Source organism: Denticeps clupeoides, unplaced genomic scaffold (assembly GCF_900700375.1).
Source record: "Denticeps clupeoides unplaced genomic scaffold, fDenClu1.1, whole genome shotgun sequence".
Lineage (NCBI taxonomy): Eukaryota > Metazoa > Chordata > Actinopteri > Clupeiformes > Denticipitidae > Denticeps > Denticeps clupeoides.
This window is the reverse complement of record NW_021629807.1, coordinates 1-18,328: the sequence shown is the minus strand read 5'-3', so window position 1 is coordinate 18,328 and position 18,328 is coordinate 1. Positions and strand designations below refer to the sequence as shown.

The following is an 18,328-nucleotide window of genomic DNA, read 5'->3' as shown; positions in this document are numbered from 1 at the left end:
TGTTTGCACGCTATATCGCACACTTTACACACAGTACCGGCCACGTGACAGAAGAAGGTTGCCGTGGTCCCACAGATTGAAAAGTGTCTCGCTGGGGGAACTGTGGTTTGTTCTGCTCAGAATGGCGGGTCCTGTTCTCTCCAGCTCAGGTATCAGTGCCACCATGCGAAAGGTCACGACCTCTCCTCTGTCCTTACGCAGGGAACCTCCCTCCAGCTCTGAATGAGTGTGTGTGTGTAAATTCTGGGGTTACCAAGTTTCTTTGTATGAGGGTAATCACTCTTCAGGTGTTTGGATTCTCTTTGCTGGATGTGTGTGTGTGTGTGTTTCCTCTAGGGACTCCAGGGTCCAAATGTCATTCTTTGCTCCGCCCCCTCAGAGCCACCAACCCCCAACTCTCCAGACAAGAGGGGCTGTGTGTTTAAAAAGGCTCCTGGTTCACACTCACAGCTGAACACTGTGCCCTGTGTCTATAAACACACACACACACACACCTGGCATGGCTTCAGCCTGCAGCTCAGATTTGGCAGCAGCTCAGTGAAATTCCTGCCACGGTGGGGAGGATAACAGGCAGCCTACAGAAACTCAGAAAACTTAGCCCTGTGTGTGTGTGTGTCCTGGCTGCTCCCTTCCCCCATCGCTCGGCTCTGGTTTCCATAGTAACAAAGGGGAACGGTCTTCAGGGCATGCGCTCTGCTGCAAAGTTTTCAAAGCATTCCTGAGCAGTCCGATCCCAAATCATCCCTCAGCCGCGTACACACCCACATCAAACCTGAGCTTCGTCGTTCCCTCCCCAGTCACCAGCAGGTCTTCAGTCCACCACAGCAGCACCCTCTCATCTCCAAGGTAACCAGCGGACCTGAGGAAGCGAGGCGCGTTCCGGCTTGCGTATGTGTGTGAAACGCAACTTACAGACCCTCCTGTGCTCTGATTGGTCGTTTTTTCTGAGTAGAAACCGCAAAAAGCCCTCCATCCTGATCTGCAGTTTCACTCCCACTAAAATAAATAAAATAAAAAAAGGTGGGATGTGGGGTTCCTGACTGCAGAATATTTTAAAAAGGTCCTAGTCCTAGAAGAGAATGTATAAGAAGACTGGTGCGTTAAAAGCAGACGTGTAGCGAGCGTTCCGGACAGAATCAGACGTCAGGCAGCACTCAGGAATAATCTTTATTGATAAGAGGTGCTATCAGCATCACTGTTCTCACAGCACGCCGAGCTGCGCAGGCTACAACAAGGTTGCGTCGAGACAGAAAGAGACACACTACCTCAGATAGGATATAAAAAGAGAATCTTTAACCCCGCCCAGCCCTCCCGCTCAACTCCACAAGATACAGAACGATGCCCCGCCCACCCCAGCCCGCTAAACCGGTTTATAAAAAGCTACACATCTTATCATTACTCTGTAAAGTCTGAGTACAATAAACGGGTGTTAGTGTTCCACACTGGTACATAAAACAGATGGGAAAGTAAAGGCCAGAACATTTAAAAATAAAAAAAATGTGAGGAGGACTACAGAATGTAGAAAAGAAAAGGCGTGCACAAAAAGTCAGTACCATACCAGACTGATTTAATAAAAAGTAAAAATTTTAAAAGCAAGGCATTAAAAAAAAAAAAAAAAAAAAAAAAAATGAAAAGAAATAATTCCATCTTGGGTTCCGCCCCGTGTGCACGCTTCAGTCAGCTCCCGCTCCAGAAATCCATCTAGTCTTCAGTCCATCCACACCAGAAACAGTAGAACTCTGGTTACTCTGAGTCTCTGGTTACTGTAGCAACCACACCCCAGACGTGTGTGTGTGTGCGTGTGTGCGCGTGTGTTGCAAGTGTGAGTGTGTGAGGCACTTTCTGATACGCCAACCTTCTCCTCTCAAACCCTCTTCAACGCTTCTGATTAAAACTCGATACAGGATCTCACCAGCTGTACAGCTGCAGGGGAGAAAATGAAATATTATTAAAAAAAAATATTTATATTAATAATAAATTAATTAATAAGAAACCCATATGGCCCGATCCTCACTTTTCTACTAAACGTGTGTGTGTGGGTCGGGTTTAAAGGTCCGTGTCGAACCACGCCAGCTGATTGGAGTCCGCCGGCGGGAGGCCGTCCATCAGCTCGGGGGTGTGGCTGAGGTCAGGCAGGCCCTCCACCGGGTAGTCCGCCCCGTGAGGGCCACCGATGTCATGGTCCAGCATGGAGTCCATGCCCAGGCCGTCCTGGCCATATCCACCGTGGAAGGAGCGGAAGAAGGGGTCTGTACCGCGGTGAGAGACAGAGGGAGGGAGGGAGGGGGGGGGGGGGGGAAAGACCACGCTCGTCAGGAAACCAGCGGAGAGCCAGGAGGAACGTTCAGAACGACGGAGAACCATCTTACCGTCGGCTCTGTAGCCGAGCTCGCCCTGCGCTCCCATTTCCAGACCAAGATCAGCAGTCTGGATGAACAGAGGATCAAAACCAAAATTAAAAAAAAAAAAATTCCCATGATGCAATGCAGCCATAAAGAGACTAGCCAGATTTATAGCTTGAGTTGAGAGGCATAAATGATTACACAAACTGAAAATATGCGTAATGAACGAATACCAACTGTAAGTCACATGACTCTAGATGATGTGGCACCCCGGCGGGAATAGTGTTTTATTGGCCAGGTATGTTCTCAACCACAAGAAATTTACTTCAGACTGCTGGCGTAGCTCAAGCTACGCGGTACAACAGACTAAATTCACAATAATTCTGGAGATAATTCTGGAGATAATTAAAGCAAAACCACGGACCCATTACTTCCCAGAATCCCCCTCACACGCAGAGGACAAGGGCGCAGCAGAGAACCGCCTGCTCCACCTTCTACAAGAAAGGAGAAAACCTACAGCGTCCAGTCCGCCCATCGCCACCGTTCTGATGACTTACCAGACGCCCTTATCCAGAGCGACTTACAATCAGTAGTTACAGGGACAGTCCCCCCCTGGAGACACTCAGGGTTAAGTGTCTTGCTCAGGGACACGATGGTAATAAGTGGGATTTGAACCTGGGTCTTCTGGTTCATAGGCGAGTGTGTTACCCACGAGTACCTCGTTCCAGGCCATGGGCTCGGTCCTGAAGAGGGAGCTGGTCAGCTCCACAGACAGACGCTTCTTATAGTCCTGGGGTTTGTCCTCGGACATGCGGAACAGCACGGCAGCAGCATATGTAGCTGTAGAAGACAAACTGTTACGCCCAGCCAGTACAGAGAGTCCATTTCTGGACCCGGTTCTACCTGGACACCCAGGTTAAAAAGGTGTTACCATGGCGACTCACCAACGCCCTCGTTCCTGGAGTGCAGCAACTCCGTCAGAGGGGCGGTGGCCCCCTCCGCTTCGATGGCCTCGGCCGCCTCCTTATCCTGGGCCAGTTCGCACAGGACCCCGGCCGCCACGCGCTGGATGTTCTCAATGGGCGAGTAGAGCAGCTGCGGGACAGAAGACGAGGCCACAAGGTCTCACGCACACAGGAGACACCACCTGAAACGGTTTAACTTCCTGAAACGTAGATGGGCGGGCGGACCTGTACGAAGAGGGGAATGGTGTTCAGCCCCCTGATCACGATCCTGTTGTGAACGTCCCGGGCCAGGATGTGCAGAGCTCCCGTGCAGCCTTCAACAATCTCCTCCATGCGGACTCCCTCCTACACACACACACACAATCAGAGCTTCACCTCCAGACCGCTCCACACACAGTCACCACGACCTCCACCAACTCACCACGAACTGCTGCTGGGTCCCCCCCATGGACGTGCGCCGCTGGGTGTCCTGGTGCGCCCGGACCAGGAGCTGCACCAGCCGCGGGATGGCGCCCTGCTCGCGGAGTGGCGCGTGATTGGCCGGGCACAGCGCCAAGTTCCGGATCAGGCCCACGGTGGCCTGGACGACCGAGACAGGAAGAAAGAAACTAATCAGATTCACGTTCGTTCGCTTATAAAACGGTAATTCACGGAGGTAAAGACTAAACGAACCTTAATAAGAGGCCAGTGGGACGGGGGTGCAGCAGCTTCACCACCACAGGCAGGCCGTAGTGCAGCCGCACGGCATTCTGGGCCATCTCCGCGTCCTGGTGGCGGGAGGTGAGGTGGCGCAGGGCGCAGACCGCCGGCTCGGTGATGTCCTCGCGGTCGCCCGCCCGCAGCACCGTCCGCACCAGGGCCTCGATGCCACCGACCTGAAATGAGGCGACGCGTTGGTAATGCAACACACACACACAACCCAGCTTAGGGCAGCGGTGGCCTAGCGGTTAATGAAGCGGCCCCGTAATCAGAAGGTTGAGGTGCCCCACACACTGCTCCCCGGGCACCTGTCATAGCAGCCCACTGCTCACCAAGGGTGATTGTTAAATGCAGAGGACACCTTTCACTGTGTGCACCGTGAGCTGTGCATCGCGCGACAATCACTTCACTTGGACCACCAGCACCCACCTGGCACACCATCATCTTGTTCTTGTAGTTGTTGCAGGTGAGGTTGGAGAGGATGCCAGCAGCACACGTCACTACGTTGATGTCATCGGAGCCCAGGAGCTGAACCAGGGTCCCCAAAAGACCCTCCATGCCCTCCTACACACACACACACACACACACACGTTAAACGCGCAACACACGGAGATGTACGGGTATTACACGTGGCGTTGTGTAGTCGTACCTGCTTGGTGGCAGCATCTGACAGGTTCCTGAGGGTCCACAGGCAGTTCTGTACCAGCCTCTGACTGGGGTCTGTCAGGTGAAGGCCCAAGGCCTGCATGCCTCCTACAGAAAGGGTTCACACCCCACGTCACCGTCTGCACAACATCTACACAACCCACGAAGCCCCCCCCCCTCACAACCTACCGGCTTCCACGATGGCCGGCTTGTTGCTGGAGCAGACGGACAGAACCTTCAGCACCCGGCTGGTAGTCCACAGCAGCTTCTCGTAGGTGTAGGTCCTCATGATGTTCACCAGAGCCTGGGGACCTCCACTGGCCAGGATGATCAGCTAGAAAAGAATAAAAACGTCAAAGTCCTGACTGTGTAGGTCAGGGAACTCAGGGGGACAAGCGCGTCAACGTCCCCACCTTGCTCTCCTGGTTGCCGTAGGCCAGGATCTGCAGGCAGTCTGTGGTGATGGCCAGGAACTTGACGTTGGTCTTGTTGAGCAGAGCCACCATCTTCTGCAGGCCGCCAGCCAGGCGCACGGCCATCTTGGCTCCCTCCTGGTGGAGCAGGTTGTGGAGGGTGGTGATGGCGTAGAAGAGGACAGAGTCCACAGGAGACCTAAAACAGAGACGCACACGATGAGCATTTAAAAGTGTCTGAAGTTCAAAGTCTGGTCCTTCCGGCCTCGTACCCGAGCATCTTGACCAGGGCGGGGATGCCACCGGACTTGAAGATGGCGAGGAGCCCCTCCCGGTGGTGGGACAGGTTGTGCAGGGTCCCCGCGGTGCAGCGGGCAGTCTCCACGTCGCCCGTGTTCTGCATGGTCCTCACCACGGCGGACACCATCTGCGGGGAGCGCATGATGGCGTGGCGGGACGCCTCCTTCTTGGACAGCTGGTGCACCATGACGGCAGCCTTGTTCACCACCACCTGCAGAGGGGTGGGGGACGAGAGAGGTGACGTCACGTGAAGGCCATCGTCATCGCGACCTCCGTGGTCACCGCGCACGCACCTGGTCTTCGTCGTTCAGCAGCTTGGTCAGCTCCGGAATGGCGCGGGTGGCGAGCTCCGCGTCGTCCTGGTAGTTGATCAGGTTCACCACAGCGTGCTTCAGCATCTGGGACGGCTCGGCCAATCGCTGCACGTTGGTGGGGTGGGAGGAGTCGAACTGGGCGGACGGGATCTGGAGACCCTCCTCCAGGGTCTCGGGGAACATGGCCGCCCGCACGCGCTGCGCTCTGGTCATGGCGTACTGGCCGTCCATGTCTGGAGACACACGGGGGAGGAGTTTAGAGCGAGAGCGCACAGCCAGTGTGTGTGTGTGTGTGTGTGTGTGTGTGTGTTAATACCTGAGACCTGCTCGGCGTGAAGGGCTGGCTGAAGCCCTGCTCCCACTCATACAGAACCTGGTTGTCCAGCTCGTCCTCGTCAGGGTTGGGTTTGCCGCTGAGGGACGGCGCGGTGGTGGTGGCCCCGGAGTGGATGCCCGAGTCCAGGTAGGACTGCTGCTGCCAGTGGCTGACGGCCGCCTTCGCGTCGGGCTCCATCGCCATGTCCAGCTCCATCAAGTCGGCTACAAACGCAGCACTCAGAGTCAAAGGGTGCTAGTAGCCTAGCGGTAACACACTCACCTATGACCCAGAAGACCCAGGTTCAAACCCCACTTACTACCGTTGTGTCCCTGAGCAAGACACTTAACCCTGAGTGTCTCCAGGGGGAGGGAATGTCCCTGTAACTACTGATAAGGAGCTCTGGATAATGTAAAACTAACTTTTTACTCCAGTTTACACTCATTTATCACTATTTACAGCAGTAAACGCTCATCTGTAACTGTCTGCATGCTAAATCTCACACTTTACACAGTACCGGCCACGTGACAGAATTAAAACTTAGTCTTCGCTTATTTAATTGTTCTTGTTTATACTTTTATTTAGGTCGTGTGATGTATGTAGCATTTTTCCTCCCTGTTGTATCAAAAACAGTATTGAGTACCATCCTCACTATGGTTATAGTTTGGAAATTTCAGCATCGTGACGAGCCTAGCGCCCATAAAGGAGCGTGTGAGGGCGGCATCCTGGCGGTCCGGGACTCGAACCCGCAACCCTTCAGATGCGGGTCCGCTTCCTTACCCGCCGGGCCACTTACTACTATTACTACAACAGAGCTCCTATTCAGACGCCGGTTTACCAACGTTACAACCGGAATTCCAGATAGTCTCCTGCGTCGCGCCACAATTAGATAATGCTTCGGATAATTAAAAAGCGACCGCTGCGGAACATTTCATTATAAATTTAAGGGTTCTCCTTCCTGCAGGACGAAGCCAGGATGTCACTTCACGCGCCAACATCGATTCTTCAGCACTTTAATTCATTAAAACCTCCCCAGACAAGAAGTACACGTCTGCCAGACGCAGCGTTTACGCTTTTATAGCTCGGGAGTTATTTTAGGCTGAAAAGTGGATGACGTCCTCCTCTACTGATCAGGGGTCAGTTCCTGCTGACATCCTCTGCACCCCCTCAAGTCGGGACTCTGATTCACAAAGCAGAGCGGCTGTTTAAACCCTAAAAATCACACGCCGCGTAAGTTAATTAAAGGCCGCCGCCCACGGGGCGTGTTTTACTCACACTGGGTGGCCATCTTCCTCGCTCACACTCGGTCTGCGCCGCGTCCAAACCTGCAGACAGGAAGAGAAGGGGGGGGTCACTTCACCGCCAACAGGAACCGACGCGGCGGCCAGGACGGAAGTAAACAGACGCAGGGGGCAAAGGTCAACGATGAGCCTGTGGGCTGGTTTTTTGGTGCCGGGTTCGATTTGAACATGCAAACCACCACCACCCTCCACCTGTAGATCTCCCCAAACAGCCAGAACCGGGGGGAAATGAGCCTCGTGATGTTCACCAGAGCCTGGGGACCTCCACTGGGAGGAATAAACACGCGAGGCGGGCCCCGGAGCCGCCCCGGTCCGTCTGGAACCCATTAACCAAACCACAACTTCAAAGCGCCCAGGCGAGGCGGACTGCCAGCCGGCCCGGCACCACGGGTTCAGTCAGCCACAGAGATCCTGCAGAATTAACATTTTGGGGTGCCAACCCCCCCCAAAATGAAGTTCTGATGCTGAGATGCCACAGAATGACCTCTGTGTCGGAAAAGGTCAAACCGATAAGAACGTGTTCTGATTGGTCGGCACCTGACCCGGTCCAGCACACGGAACCAGGGACCGAGCCAATCTGTTGGGCCGGAACGAACTCTGGGCGCCGGGTCCGACCGGCGGGCTTCTTCTACCGAGGAAAAACGCAGCCGGGCCGCCGCCGCTGGGATGGAGGCTCCCACCCCCTCCGAACTGGCGAGGAGGCCGGAGATCAAAGGCATTTCCTCCCGCCCAGCGTCCCTGCCCCCACCCGGGCTCCCCCAACTTCCTACGGAAGCGCCGCGCAGGGACGGCCGACCGGGGCCCCGGGCTCGGGGGCCGAGCGCCACGGCGGCCCGGACGTGCCGCTTTCAGCCTCCATTTCGGCGGCTTGGGCGAAGGCCGCGGATCGGAAACGTTTTCACCGAGGAGCGCCACCGCAACGCGGCGTTCAAACCGCCACTCCGGCGGCCGAAGACTCGCGGGGAACCGCGGCGGAGAGTCGTTTCGGGAGCCCGGCAGAACTCACCTGACGAGATGTCGGACAGTCCGTGTTCCCAGGCGTCGTCGAGAGAGTATCCAGCGGGAGAAACGATCCGCTCGGCGTGGAGTCCAAACGGCGAGTGGCGGAGCGCTGCGCCCCCTCCCCGCGCCGGAGCTGAAAATGGCGTCCGGAGGGGGCGGGGTGACGGACCTCACGCAGGAATGCGCCGCCTCCTCCGCGACGCACGCAACAAAGTAGGGCGCGGCGCGGGCCGCGTCGGAACACCGGACGGCCGCTCGGCCACCCGGCGCGGCCTCACTCCGTCTCCGACTAACCACCGGCGGGCGCCCTCGGCGGGTGTGGAGGCTCCCGCGGCCGGGAGAGCGCGGCGGGACTGTGTGGAATTCCGCGGAGGGATACGGGGCCGCTGCACGGATTAGACTGGAATGTTGCTGTTTTCGTCGGTGCTCAGGTGCGGCCTGTTGAGAAGCTCCTGCTTATCAAAATTTAAAAAAAATTAAAAAAGTGATTTGTCCTTGTGTTTCTGGTTATTTTATTTAGATCTTTTTTTTTTATTGTTTTCAGATTTAGTTTCCTTAACATCTATTTGTTAATTCGACTGTAAGGGGCGTGCTTTCAGACACATAGAGGCGGTGTCAGATGTTAATGAGCTGGGAGGAGTCCATGTTAATAGGCTCAAAGGAAATGAGGAGAAGTAAATATTCACATTTATTCAGGATTAATTCTGGACAGGTATTGCTTTTTGAAGGGTGGTGCAATGTTGGGGAAAACGTTGTTTATGTTGTCGTGCTTTTACGCCCGTCTGATGAGTTCAACAGAGCAAATTAAACCCAGCAGATGAGAGATTATGAGTTTTGGTCCATCAACCCTGCAGGACAACGGTGTGGTGTGTGTGTGTGGTGTGTGTTGGCATCATACACTTTAGTGGAATGGCCTCCATACGCACACACTTCGTTGTTATTATTATAGTTAAAGCAGCGTGACACATACACACCTATACTCTTCCTTACCGTGGTAACATTATTCACACTCACCACACCCTTTTTAACACAAATGTAGCAGTAGAGAAAGACTACAGCAGGTCCTGTTTGTTTGTCTGTTTTTGTGGTGTGTGGTGTTTGTGTGATCGTTCTGCAATATCTGAAACATCGTAATGAATTTCAAATCCAGTCCTGTCTGAAATATTTAAAATGGTATATAATCAACACCAACTTTTCTTACACCACACACACACACGGTCTTCTCCCGAACACATAAGAACGGTTTCTTCTTCGGTTCTTTTCTCTTAAGATGGATGAAACTTGCTGACACAAGCAGCCGACCACAGGAAATGACGTCATTCATAAGGGACGTACCTGCGCCGTGGCGACCTGATCTGTTGTAGAGTGAAATCTGCGTGTGCACACTGTTGTGAGGTCACTATGTGTGTGCTGTTCAAACACACACACGGTAGATCAGTGCTTCCCAACGTTGTTCCTGGAGGAATGTCTGCCAGTAGGTTTTTGTTCCAACCCACGTGACTTCACTGCCTGCCAACTCATTATTAGGCCATTAGGAACCCGAGTCTAATAAAGGTCAGAGGTTGGAGGGAAGACGTTTTGCTAGAAGCTCCTCCAGGACCAGGGTTGGAAAACACTGCAGTCTGTAAATCCAGGAGGCTTCAGGTTCGCTGAGTATCAAAGATTAGAATGGTGGACCGTACCTCAGAGCATAAATAAAGTCTCACGTGTGATGTTTTTGTGTGTTACATGTTGCTCTGCAGAGTCCAGGATTTTAACATCTCACACGATCTGATCTGAAGTCTTGGGGTTTGACATTCGCCTAAAAACCAGAAGACCACAAAGTCCCAAGTTCAAACCCCACTTATAAATGTCGTCTGAAAAACGTCTGATAAATGCAGTAAATGCGAACATTAACAATCTCTCATTAACACCACAGTGCCATGCTGCCACCTGCAGGTTGGGGGCGGAACCTCACCCGTCAGCTGCTGACGTTCAAGAGTAAATGATGTTATGCTGCTGGAGCACCGTTCTTTAGGCAAATTAACACAAGGCAGCGCCTGGAGACGAAAGTGACTTTTGGGCCATTTTTTAAACTTTGGCTTCATGCTATCTTCTAGGGAGATAAATGTAAGGAAAATAAATGCCCTGATATTTTAAACAACAATCAGTCCTTCTGGCGAAGCCGGGACTGAGGGCTGAGCAGGCCTATATCCAGAAGCCTTGCCTCTCCCGTCTCCACTTCCCCTTTTACCCAAAGTAGATTCCTGTATGTTTGTTTGTCGGTCCTCCACTTTCCTTGTGTCGGGACAGTTTGCCCACCAAACCTGTACAACACGGTGATTCAAAACCCACTGAGCACGTTATAATAAACTGGAAGAGCTTCTCTGGGCTTCAGAAATGACATTAGCGCTGAAATCTCTAAGACCTTCACACGGCTGGAAGTTGCCTAATGAGTTCAAACCCCACTTACTACCATTGTGTCCCTGAGCCAGACACTTAACCCTGAGTGTCTTCAGAGGGACTGTCCCTGTAACTACTGATTGTAAGTTGCTCTGTATAAGGGCGTCTGGTAAATGCTGTGAATGAAAAACACGAGACAATAGGAGAAGGTCTGGGTTGATGGCCAGGATGGCGTGGAAGAGGAAGTTCAACAAGATCATATTAGTCTGAATGGGACGTGTCCACAGACTTCTGAGTGTATGGTATACCTTCTGTAACATGGGGACACTAACTTGAGGACCTGATTAAAGAATAACCAGGAGAATCTCCACAAGAAAACAAGATCATTCCAACTGAAAGCCTGTTTCGTGGAAATATCCTCCAGGTTGATTCAAGAAACATCACGAGACAGAAAATGACAAAGACGTCTTTATTTGTTCATTTGTGTAGCAGGTTGGTATTTGCATACAGGAGCAGCTAAAAATATCTAAAAGTATATACGCAAATTATGCAGCAGGAACTGATGAGTATTTAGACCCAGAAGCTTCCGCTCAGATCTGGACTGGTTCTTATAATCCATCACTGTCAGCGTTCATATTCTGGCTGGTTTCTGAAATGGAGAACTTCATCTACACTGTACTACTATTCACAGGTAAGTATTGTTCTCTGAGGGCATCTTCTAAACTTCTAATACACATCATGGTCCCTTAACTGTAGTGCTTTTCATCACAGGCGCCTGCAGACTTTGTCCATGTGCAGGTCTCCAGTATCACTTTGTGAATGAGAATATGACCTGGACTGAAGCCCAGAGCTACTGCAGGGGGAATTACACTGACCTGGCCACTGTTGAGGACACAGAGGACATGATGATGATGGTGGACATCACTGTACAGCAGGGTTATAAAGGTCCAGTCTGGATTGGACTTTACTATGGGGACACATGGAGATGGTCCATACAGGACAACAATTCCTACAGTCATGCAGATACAGGATTCAGAAACTGGAGTCAGACTCAGCCTGATAATGCTGGAACACCGATTACTACAGAAATAAAGGAGGCCTGTGTAATGATAAATATGCAGGCAGCTGGAATGATGACGGATGTCAAACCATATCAACTGTCTGCTATCAAGGTAAGAAAATCTGAATTAATAAAGCTGAGGGAGAAGAGAGATGTGTGACTATCTGGAGCTTCTCTACTGTTCCTGTAATGATGGCAGCATATAATGAATGTATCTGAAAACTGCAACTATGTTCCTCACAGAGAACAACGCTGGTGGAATTTATGTCATTAACTCCACCGAAGAAACTGGACAGAAGCTCAGATCTACTGCAGACAGCACTACACAGACCTGGCCATCATCAGGAACAGAAGACAATCAAAACCTCACAAGTCAGTTGACAAACTTGGATTGGTCTGCACAGAGACTGGGTGTGGTCAGACCAGAATAATTCTACATACAGGAACTGGACAGCAGGACGTCTTAATAATAAAGCGAGTTGTGCTGTAGCTATCAGTCAGGGAGGAACATGGATGGACAAAGATTGTGGTGCTCGGTTTCCTTTTATCTGTTACCAAGGTGAGATATAAACTCTAGAAACTTCATACAGAGTTCACCTGATCTGTCTGTAAGATCTTCTCTGTTCCTGTACCTGGTCTCCTCCAGATAATCTGGTCCTGGTCCGTGAGAATAAGACCTGGAAGGAGGCTCTGATGTACTGCAGACAGAACCATGTGGACCTGGTGTCAGTCGCTTCTGAGAAGGTCCAGCGCTGGGTGAGGGAGATGGCGGGAGAAGCCTCCACTCCTTATGTCTGGATGGGTCTGCGCTACAGCTGCACTCTAGGCTTCTGGTTGGGTGAGTGGAGATTCCACCTGCTACCAGTCCTGGTCCACAGGTAACGGGACGGGCTGGTGCAGAGATGAAGGGGGCAGGAGGGTCTGGAGCACCGGCGCCCAGCAGGCTGGAGGAGAACAGAAGTGGGTCAGTGTCTGAGGACACTAAGCTCAACTTCATCTGCCTCAAGACTTGATCATCTAGAGCCAACATTAGATTTCTGTAGGACATGATGTGTGCTGTGGAGGTTTCTGGGTTTGCTGTTAAGCAGGGTGTGGTCTTTAATACAACATATATAAACTCCTGTATATATTTAGCAAGTGAGTGAGATCTGACTAAACCTGAGTGGAGATCATCTCCTCTACTTTCCTTCTTCACGTGTTTCTCAGCATCAGCTGTTCTGTACCAGTGACTTTCAGAAAAGTCCAACACTTTCAATAAATTTAAAAACTCACATCGGTCTTGTTTATTTCCTCCTGGTCTAATTTGTGGTGGGTGAGGGACACCATGCAAACACAAGATACAGAGATACAGGGACACAGGGACACAGAGACACAGAGATACAGAGACAGGTCCACACAGACACACCAGACAGCAGAGCAGACAATCTGTTCAGGAATTGATGGGAAAAGCGCCAAACAATGTAAAGAAGGAATCAACATGAGTTGGAAAGGTTGGAGATGTGAGCTGAGAAGGAGAGCTGGTTGTTATAGTCTGTAGGTAAGAGCCATCATGGTGTATCGTCCCCAAACTTAAAACAATCAATCAATCTTTATTTATCCAGCGCTTTTACAATGTACGTTGGTACAAAGAGCTCCACATTAGAACAGCAGCTCAAGGCCCCTAGTGAACAGCCCGTGGTGAAAACTCCCTGAAAACATAGAAGAAACCTTGAGAGGAACCAAGGCTCAAGGGAACCAAGGGAACCCGCCCTCCTCCAACCCACACAGTTGGTGGCCTAACAGGTAAGGAAACGGACCCGTAATCAGAAGGTTGCCGGGTCGAGTCCCAAACTTCCATGTTGCCACTGAGGTACCGTCCCCACACACTGCTCCCCAACATTTATTTCTTATATCGCCCAAAATCACATACAGTATGTCTCAATGGGCTTTGACAGGCCCTACAGTTGACACCCCCCACACTCGACCCTTCTGCACAAAAGGAAAAACTCCACACAAAAAAAAAACTCTAGGAGAGTCCTACAGTTGTAGGGTTGGAGAAGTCCAGAGTGTAGACCAATGTTTATTCATCACAGTGGACGTTAAAGTCGCAATTCGGGCTTTATCCACAGATAAACTAAGCTGGAGACAAAATCTGTAAATTCACTAAGAAACTCGGAATAAGGTCCAGGGGGTCTGTGGATGATAATCAATGGAATTAATTTAGGATTTTTATTTTGTGAGACTACATGAGTTATGTTGGTATGTAGAATCTCAAAAGAGTTAAATCCATGTCCGGGTTTATGAGTAATACCGAGGTTATCCTTATAAATTACTGCGACGCCACCTCCTCTTCCAGTTAAGCGAGGTTGGTGTACATAGCTGTATCCAGGAGGACTAGACTCGTTCAATGCTACCAATTCGTTTTGTTTTAACCAAGTTTCGGTCAGGCACAGTACATCGAACCCTGATCTGTAATCATTTCATTGACAATGAGCGTTTTAGGTGTGAGAGATCTAACATTTAATAATCCTATTCTTATATCGGGGGTGCTGGTATGAATGGTAGTAACGGGTAGTAAGTTGCTGAAAAGACACCCGTCCAGCCCATGGAACAGACACAGTGTCAGCATATTTATGAGTTTTATTATTAACGTTTCTTGTAGAATATTGTTTTAATAGAGCGAGGTACAGACACAGTGTCAATATAATACACGCTGGGTGGCGGCTCTACGCAAATAACAGACGCTCGGTTTAGCCGGTCTGTCTGCTGCCTGGTCTCGGCTCTGGCGAGTCAGTTTTGGTTTTTGGTTCTAAGACTATGTGCCAAATTTTTTGACAAACTGAGTGGTGCCCGCCCAGTTGGGGTGGATGCCGTCTCGCCCAAAAAGACCAGGATTCCCCCTAAATATTAATAAAACCCACTTTATTTTTGGACACCACTCCGACAACCAGCGATTTATGTCGAGGAGCAGCTACAGGTCTCGTCGCTACGCCGAAACTGCGGTAATGGGCCAGAGCAGATTACTTTATGTCAGCGCTTTTAAATTTGTCGGGCGCTCTGGCTCCAGGAAAACACCGGGTTTTATTCGCTCACGTTTCTAACTATAGAGTCGCCATAAGGACCAGAACCGGTGGACTGTAGGACCCAGCGGACGCCTCGCTGAGGGGGGAGCAGCGGTTCTGAGCGCGGACCGGTGTGCGGTGCCCAGGTGGTGGGGAGCTCGGCGGGTTACTCCGGATCCGGAGTCTGGACCGGAGTTTCATGTCGTCTTGTGTAATGTTCCCTGATCGTGTTCACCTGTTATTTAATAATTGTATAAAACTATCCTGTTCGTGTCTGTTCGCCGTCGGGCCATTGTGCGTGTTCATGTTCCCCTGTCTTGTGAAGTTTGTATTAAACCCCTGTCCTGTGATCGTGCGAATGCGTCCTCCTTCACCGCCATGTCCAGCCCACCCGTGACACGTGTATAATTGTGTATGTGACAAATAAAATTGAATTTTAAAACCTGAACACTCAGGAACTTTCCACTCTGAAGACACTCATGTGTTCAGAACATATCTATATTACATTTTTATTACAGCAGCATTTGCACATTGTTACTCTGCACCTTCATGACTGGTTTCACTCTTTTTTTTTTTTTTGTTCTGTTACTCTTGCACTGCCTGTGCCCCATGTTTTTACACTTTGTGTAGTTTGTTTGTCGCACACGTGCACTTTCAGTATGTAACGTTGTTTAAATGTTCCATGTAGCACCAGGTTCCATTGAAACTTTTGTTTCGTTTCACTCTGTACCGTCTACACGTATGTGGCTGAAATGACAATTGAACTTGAACTGTAAAAGCTTGACTGTATCGGTACGTTTTTATTTATCTTTATTTGTGTAGCAGGTTGGTTGATATTTGCATACAGGGGCAGCTAAAGATGCAGCAGGAACTGATGAGTATTTAGACCCAGCGTCACGTCGGGACATTATGGGAAACAATGATTTATTTAAACAGTAAAGAAACACGCCGCCATGGCCGAAAACAGGGGAAATAATGAGGAGAACAAAAACTAGCCCGCAGGCGTGTGGCGACTGCCAGATCTCACATCCAAAATGAACAGTTGCGAGGTCCAAAAAGACTTCACATAAATGTCGCCACCACTGATGGGCGGAACCACAGGGCTTTTTAAAAGCTGTCCAGATTGGGCACAGGTGATGTCTCCAGGTGCAGTCAATCCTGACACACAGAAGCTTCCGCGCAGATCCTCAATTATTTTGCCGTTCAGAACTGGACCATCTGCACCAAGCAGTAGAATATCTAGAGCCAACATTATTTTTCTGTAGGACATGATGTGTGCTGTGGTGGTTTCTGGGTTTGCTGTTAAGCAGGGTGTGGTCTTTAATACAACATCTACAAACTCCTTTATATATTTATCAAGTGAGATCTGACTAAACCTGAGTGGAGATCATCTCCTCTACTTTCCTTCTTCACGTGTTTCTCAGCATCAGCTGTTCTGTACCAGTGACTTTCAGAAAAGAGGTAATCAGAATCAGAATCGTATTTATTGGCCAAGTAAATGCAAGCACATACAAGGAATTTGATTCCGGTAGATGGTGTCTCTCAAGTACAGAGTAGAAAAACAACAACAACAATGTGCAAGGATGTGTGTAAGTGTTATTGTACAAGTTGTGGAATTTGTTTGTGCTGTTTATAAATAACTATATCTACTGAAATAAATAGGCAAAAAACTAAATCCTATATACAAAGTGTACAGAAAGTGCATTGTGCAATGATGGAGGTGATTTACAGTATCAGCTGTTTAGGAGGGAGATGGCGAGGGGGAAGAAGCTGGTCCTGTGTCGGCTGGTCTGCAGGCTTCTATAACGTCTGCCAGAGGGCAGCAGGTCAAAGAGCCTGTGACCAGGGTGTGAGGGGTCTGAGATGATGTTCCCTGCCCTTTTCCTGGATCTGGAGAGGTACAGGTCCTGGATGGAGGGCAGGGGGGCACCGGTGATCCTTTCTGCTGTCTGTACAGTCCGCTGCAGTCTGATCCTGTCCTGTTTAGTGGCTGCTCCATACCAGGCGGTGATGGAGGAGCACAGGACAGACTCAATGACCGCAGTGTAGAACTGGATCAGCAGCTCCTGTGGAAGACTGTACTTCCCCAGTTGCCTCAGAAGTACATCCTCTGCTGGGTCTTTTTGAGGATGGAGGAGATGTTGGTCTCCCACTTCAGGTCCTGGGAAATGGTGGTGCCCAGGAATGGAACACTTTCAATAAATTTACAAACTAACATCGGTCTCGTTTATTTCCTCCTGGTCTAATCCTGGTCTAAATTGAGGGACACGATGCAAATAATCTTTCCAGGAATCACAGAGAAACATCTTTCATGTCAGTGCTTGTTTTATTGAACTTTATCTTTTATATTAATATATAACACCAGACCCTACAGACTGTGCAGTTTAAACTGAAGCCAGTGCTGCATTATCAGTATAGTGGACAACTGAGTACAGTACATTACAGTGTGAAAGGAGATGATGTTCTTTCTGGACCATGATGTAGCACAAAAAAAAACGTGTGTAAAGGACAGATTAGACAGTGCAGGTCTGGACAGCTGACAAAACTAAAACTGCAGACATGTGAATAATATCAGTGCAGTTTAATGTACACAAGCACAAAGTTGCATGCGGTATTCATTAGTTATTAATTAGTGCAAAAATATAGTCATGAGAGACAGAAGTAGCAGCAGGATGAAGGACAGTTTTATGGAAAAGTCCAGCATCCACACTTAAAACCAAGCTGGAGCACCAGGGACTCAGGTCTGTCAGTGGATCTCCAACTTCCTAACTGGGAGACCACAGGCAGTAAGGATGAGCTGACATGTCTCAGCCTCCATCACCCTCGGCACTGATGCCCCCCAGGGCTGTGTTCTGAGCCCCCTGCTGTACTCCCTGTACACATACGACTGTGCAGCCACTACTAACTCCACCACCATCATCAAGTTTGTTGATGACACGTCGTGGTGGGTCTGATCTCTGACAACGAGGAGACGGCCTACCTGGAGGAGGTTGGAAATCTGGTGAACTGGTGCCAGAGGAACAATCTCCACCTGAACGTCAGCAAGACAAAGGAGTTTTTAGTGGACTTCAGTACAAAGCAGGAGGGGACCTAGATCAACAGGAGCCCAGTGGAGAGAGTGGACAGCTTCCGATATCTCGGAGTTAACATCACGCAGGACCTTTCAGGTCCTGTCACATCAACACCGTGGTGGAAAAGGCCCGGCAGCGTCTCTACCACCTCAGACCTGAGAGACTTAGACTGCCCTCCAAGATGCTCAGGAACTTCTACTCCTGCACCATAGAGAGCATCCTGATGGGACACAACCTGGTTCGGGAACAACACCATGCAGGACAGGCGAGCCCTACAGGGGTGTTCGATCAGCTGAACGCATCATCTGTACCAAGCTCCCTGACCGTCAATCAATCTACAGCAAGTGGTGCTGAGCAGGGCCATGAAGATAGTGAAGGACCTCAGCCACCCCAACAATGGACTGTTCACTCTGCTGCGATCAGGGAAGCGCTTTCGCTCCCTGAAATCCAACACAGAGAGAATGAGGAGGAGATTCT

The 18,328-nt window shown here is 50.3% G+C and overlaps 2 pseudogenes; one reads left to right on the top strand and one right to left on the bottom strand.

Annotated features, from left to right (window-relative positions):
• Positions 1–1,369: 1,369 nt before the first annotated feature.
• On the bottom strand, positions 1,370–8,589 carry LOC114774565 (catenin beta-1-like; annotated as a pseudogene).
• Positions 8,590–11,819: 3,230 nt separating this feature from the next.
• LOC114774558 (C-type lectin lectoxin-Lio2-like) lies at positions 11,820–12,752 on the top strand (annotated as a pseudogene).
• The last annotated feature ends 5,576 nt before the right edge of the window (positions 12,753–18,328 follow it).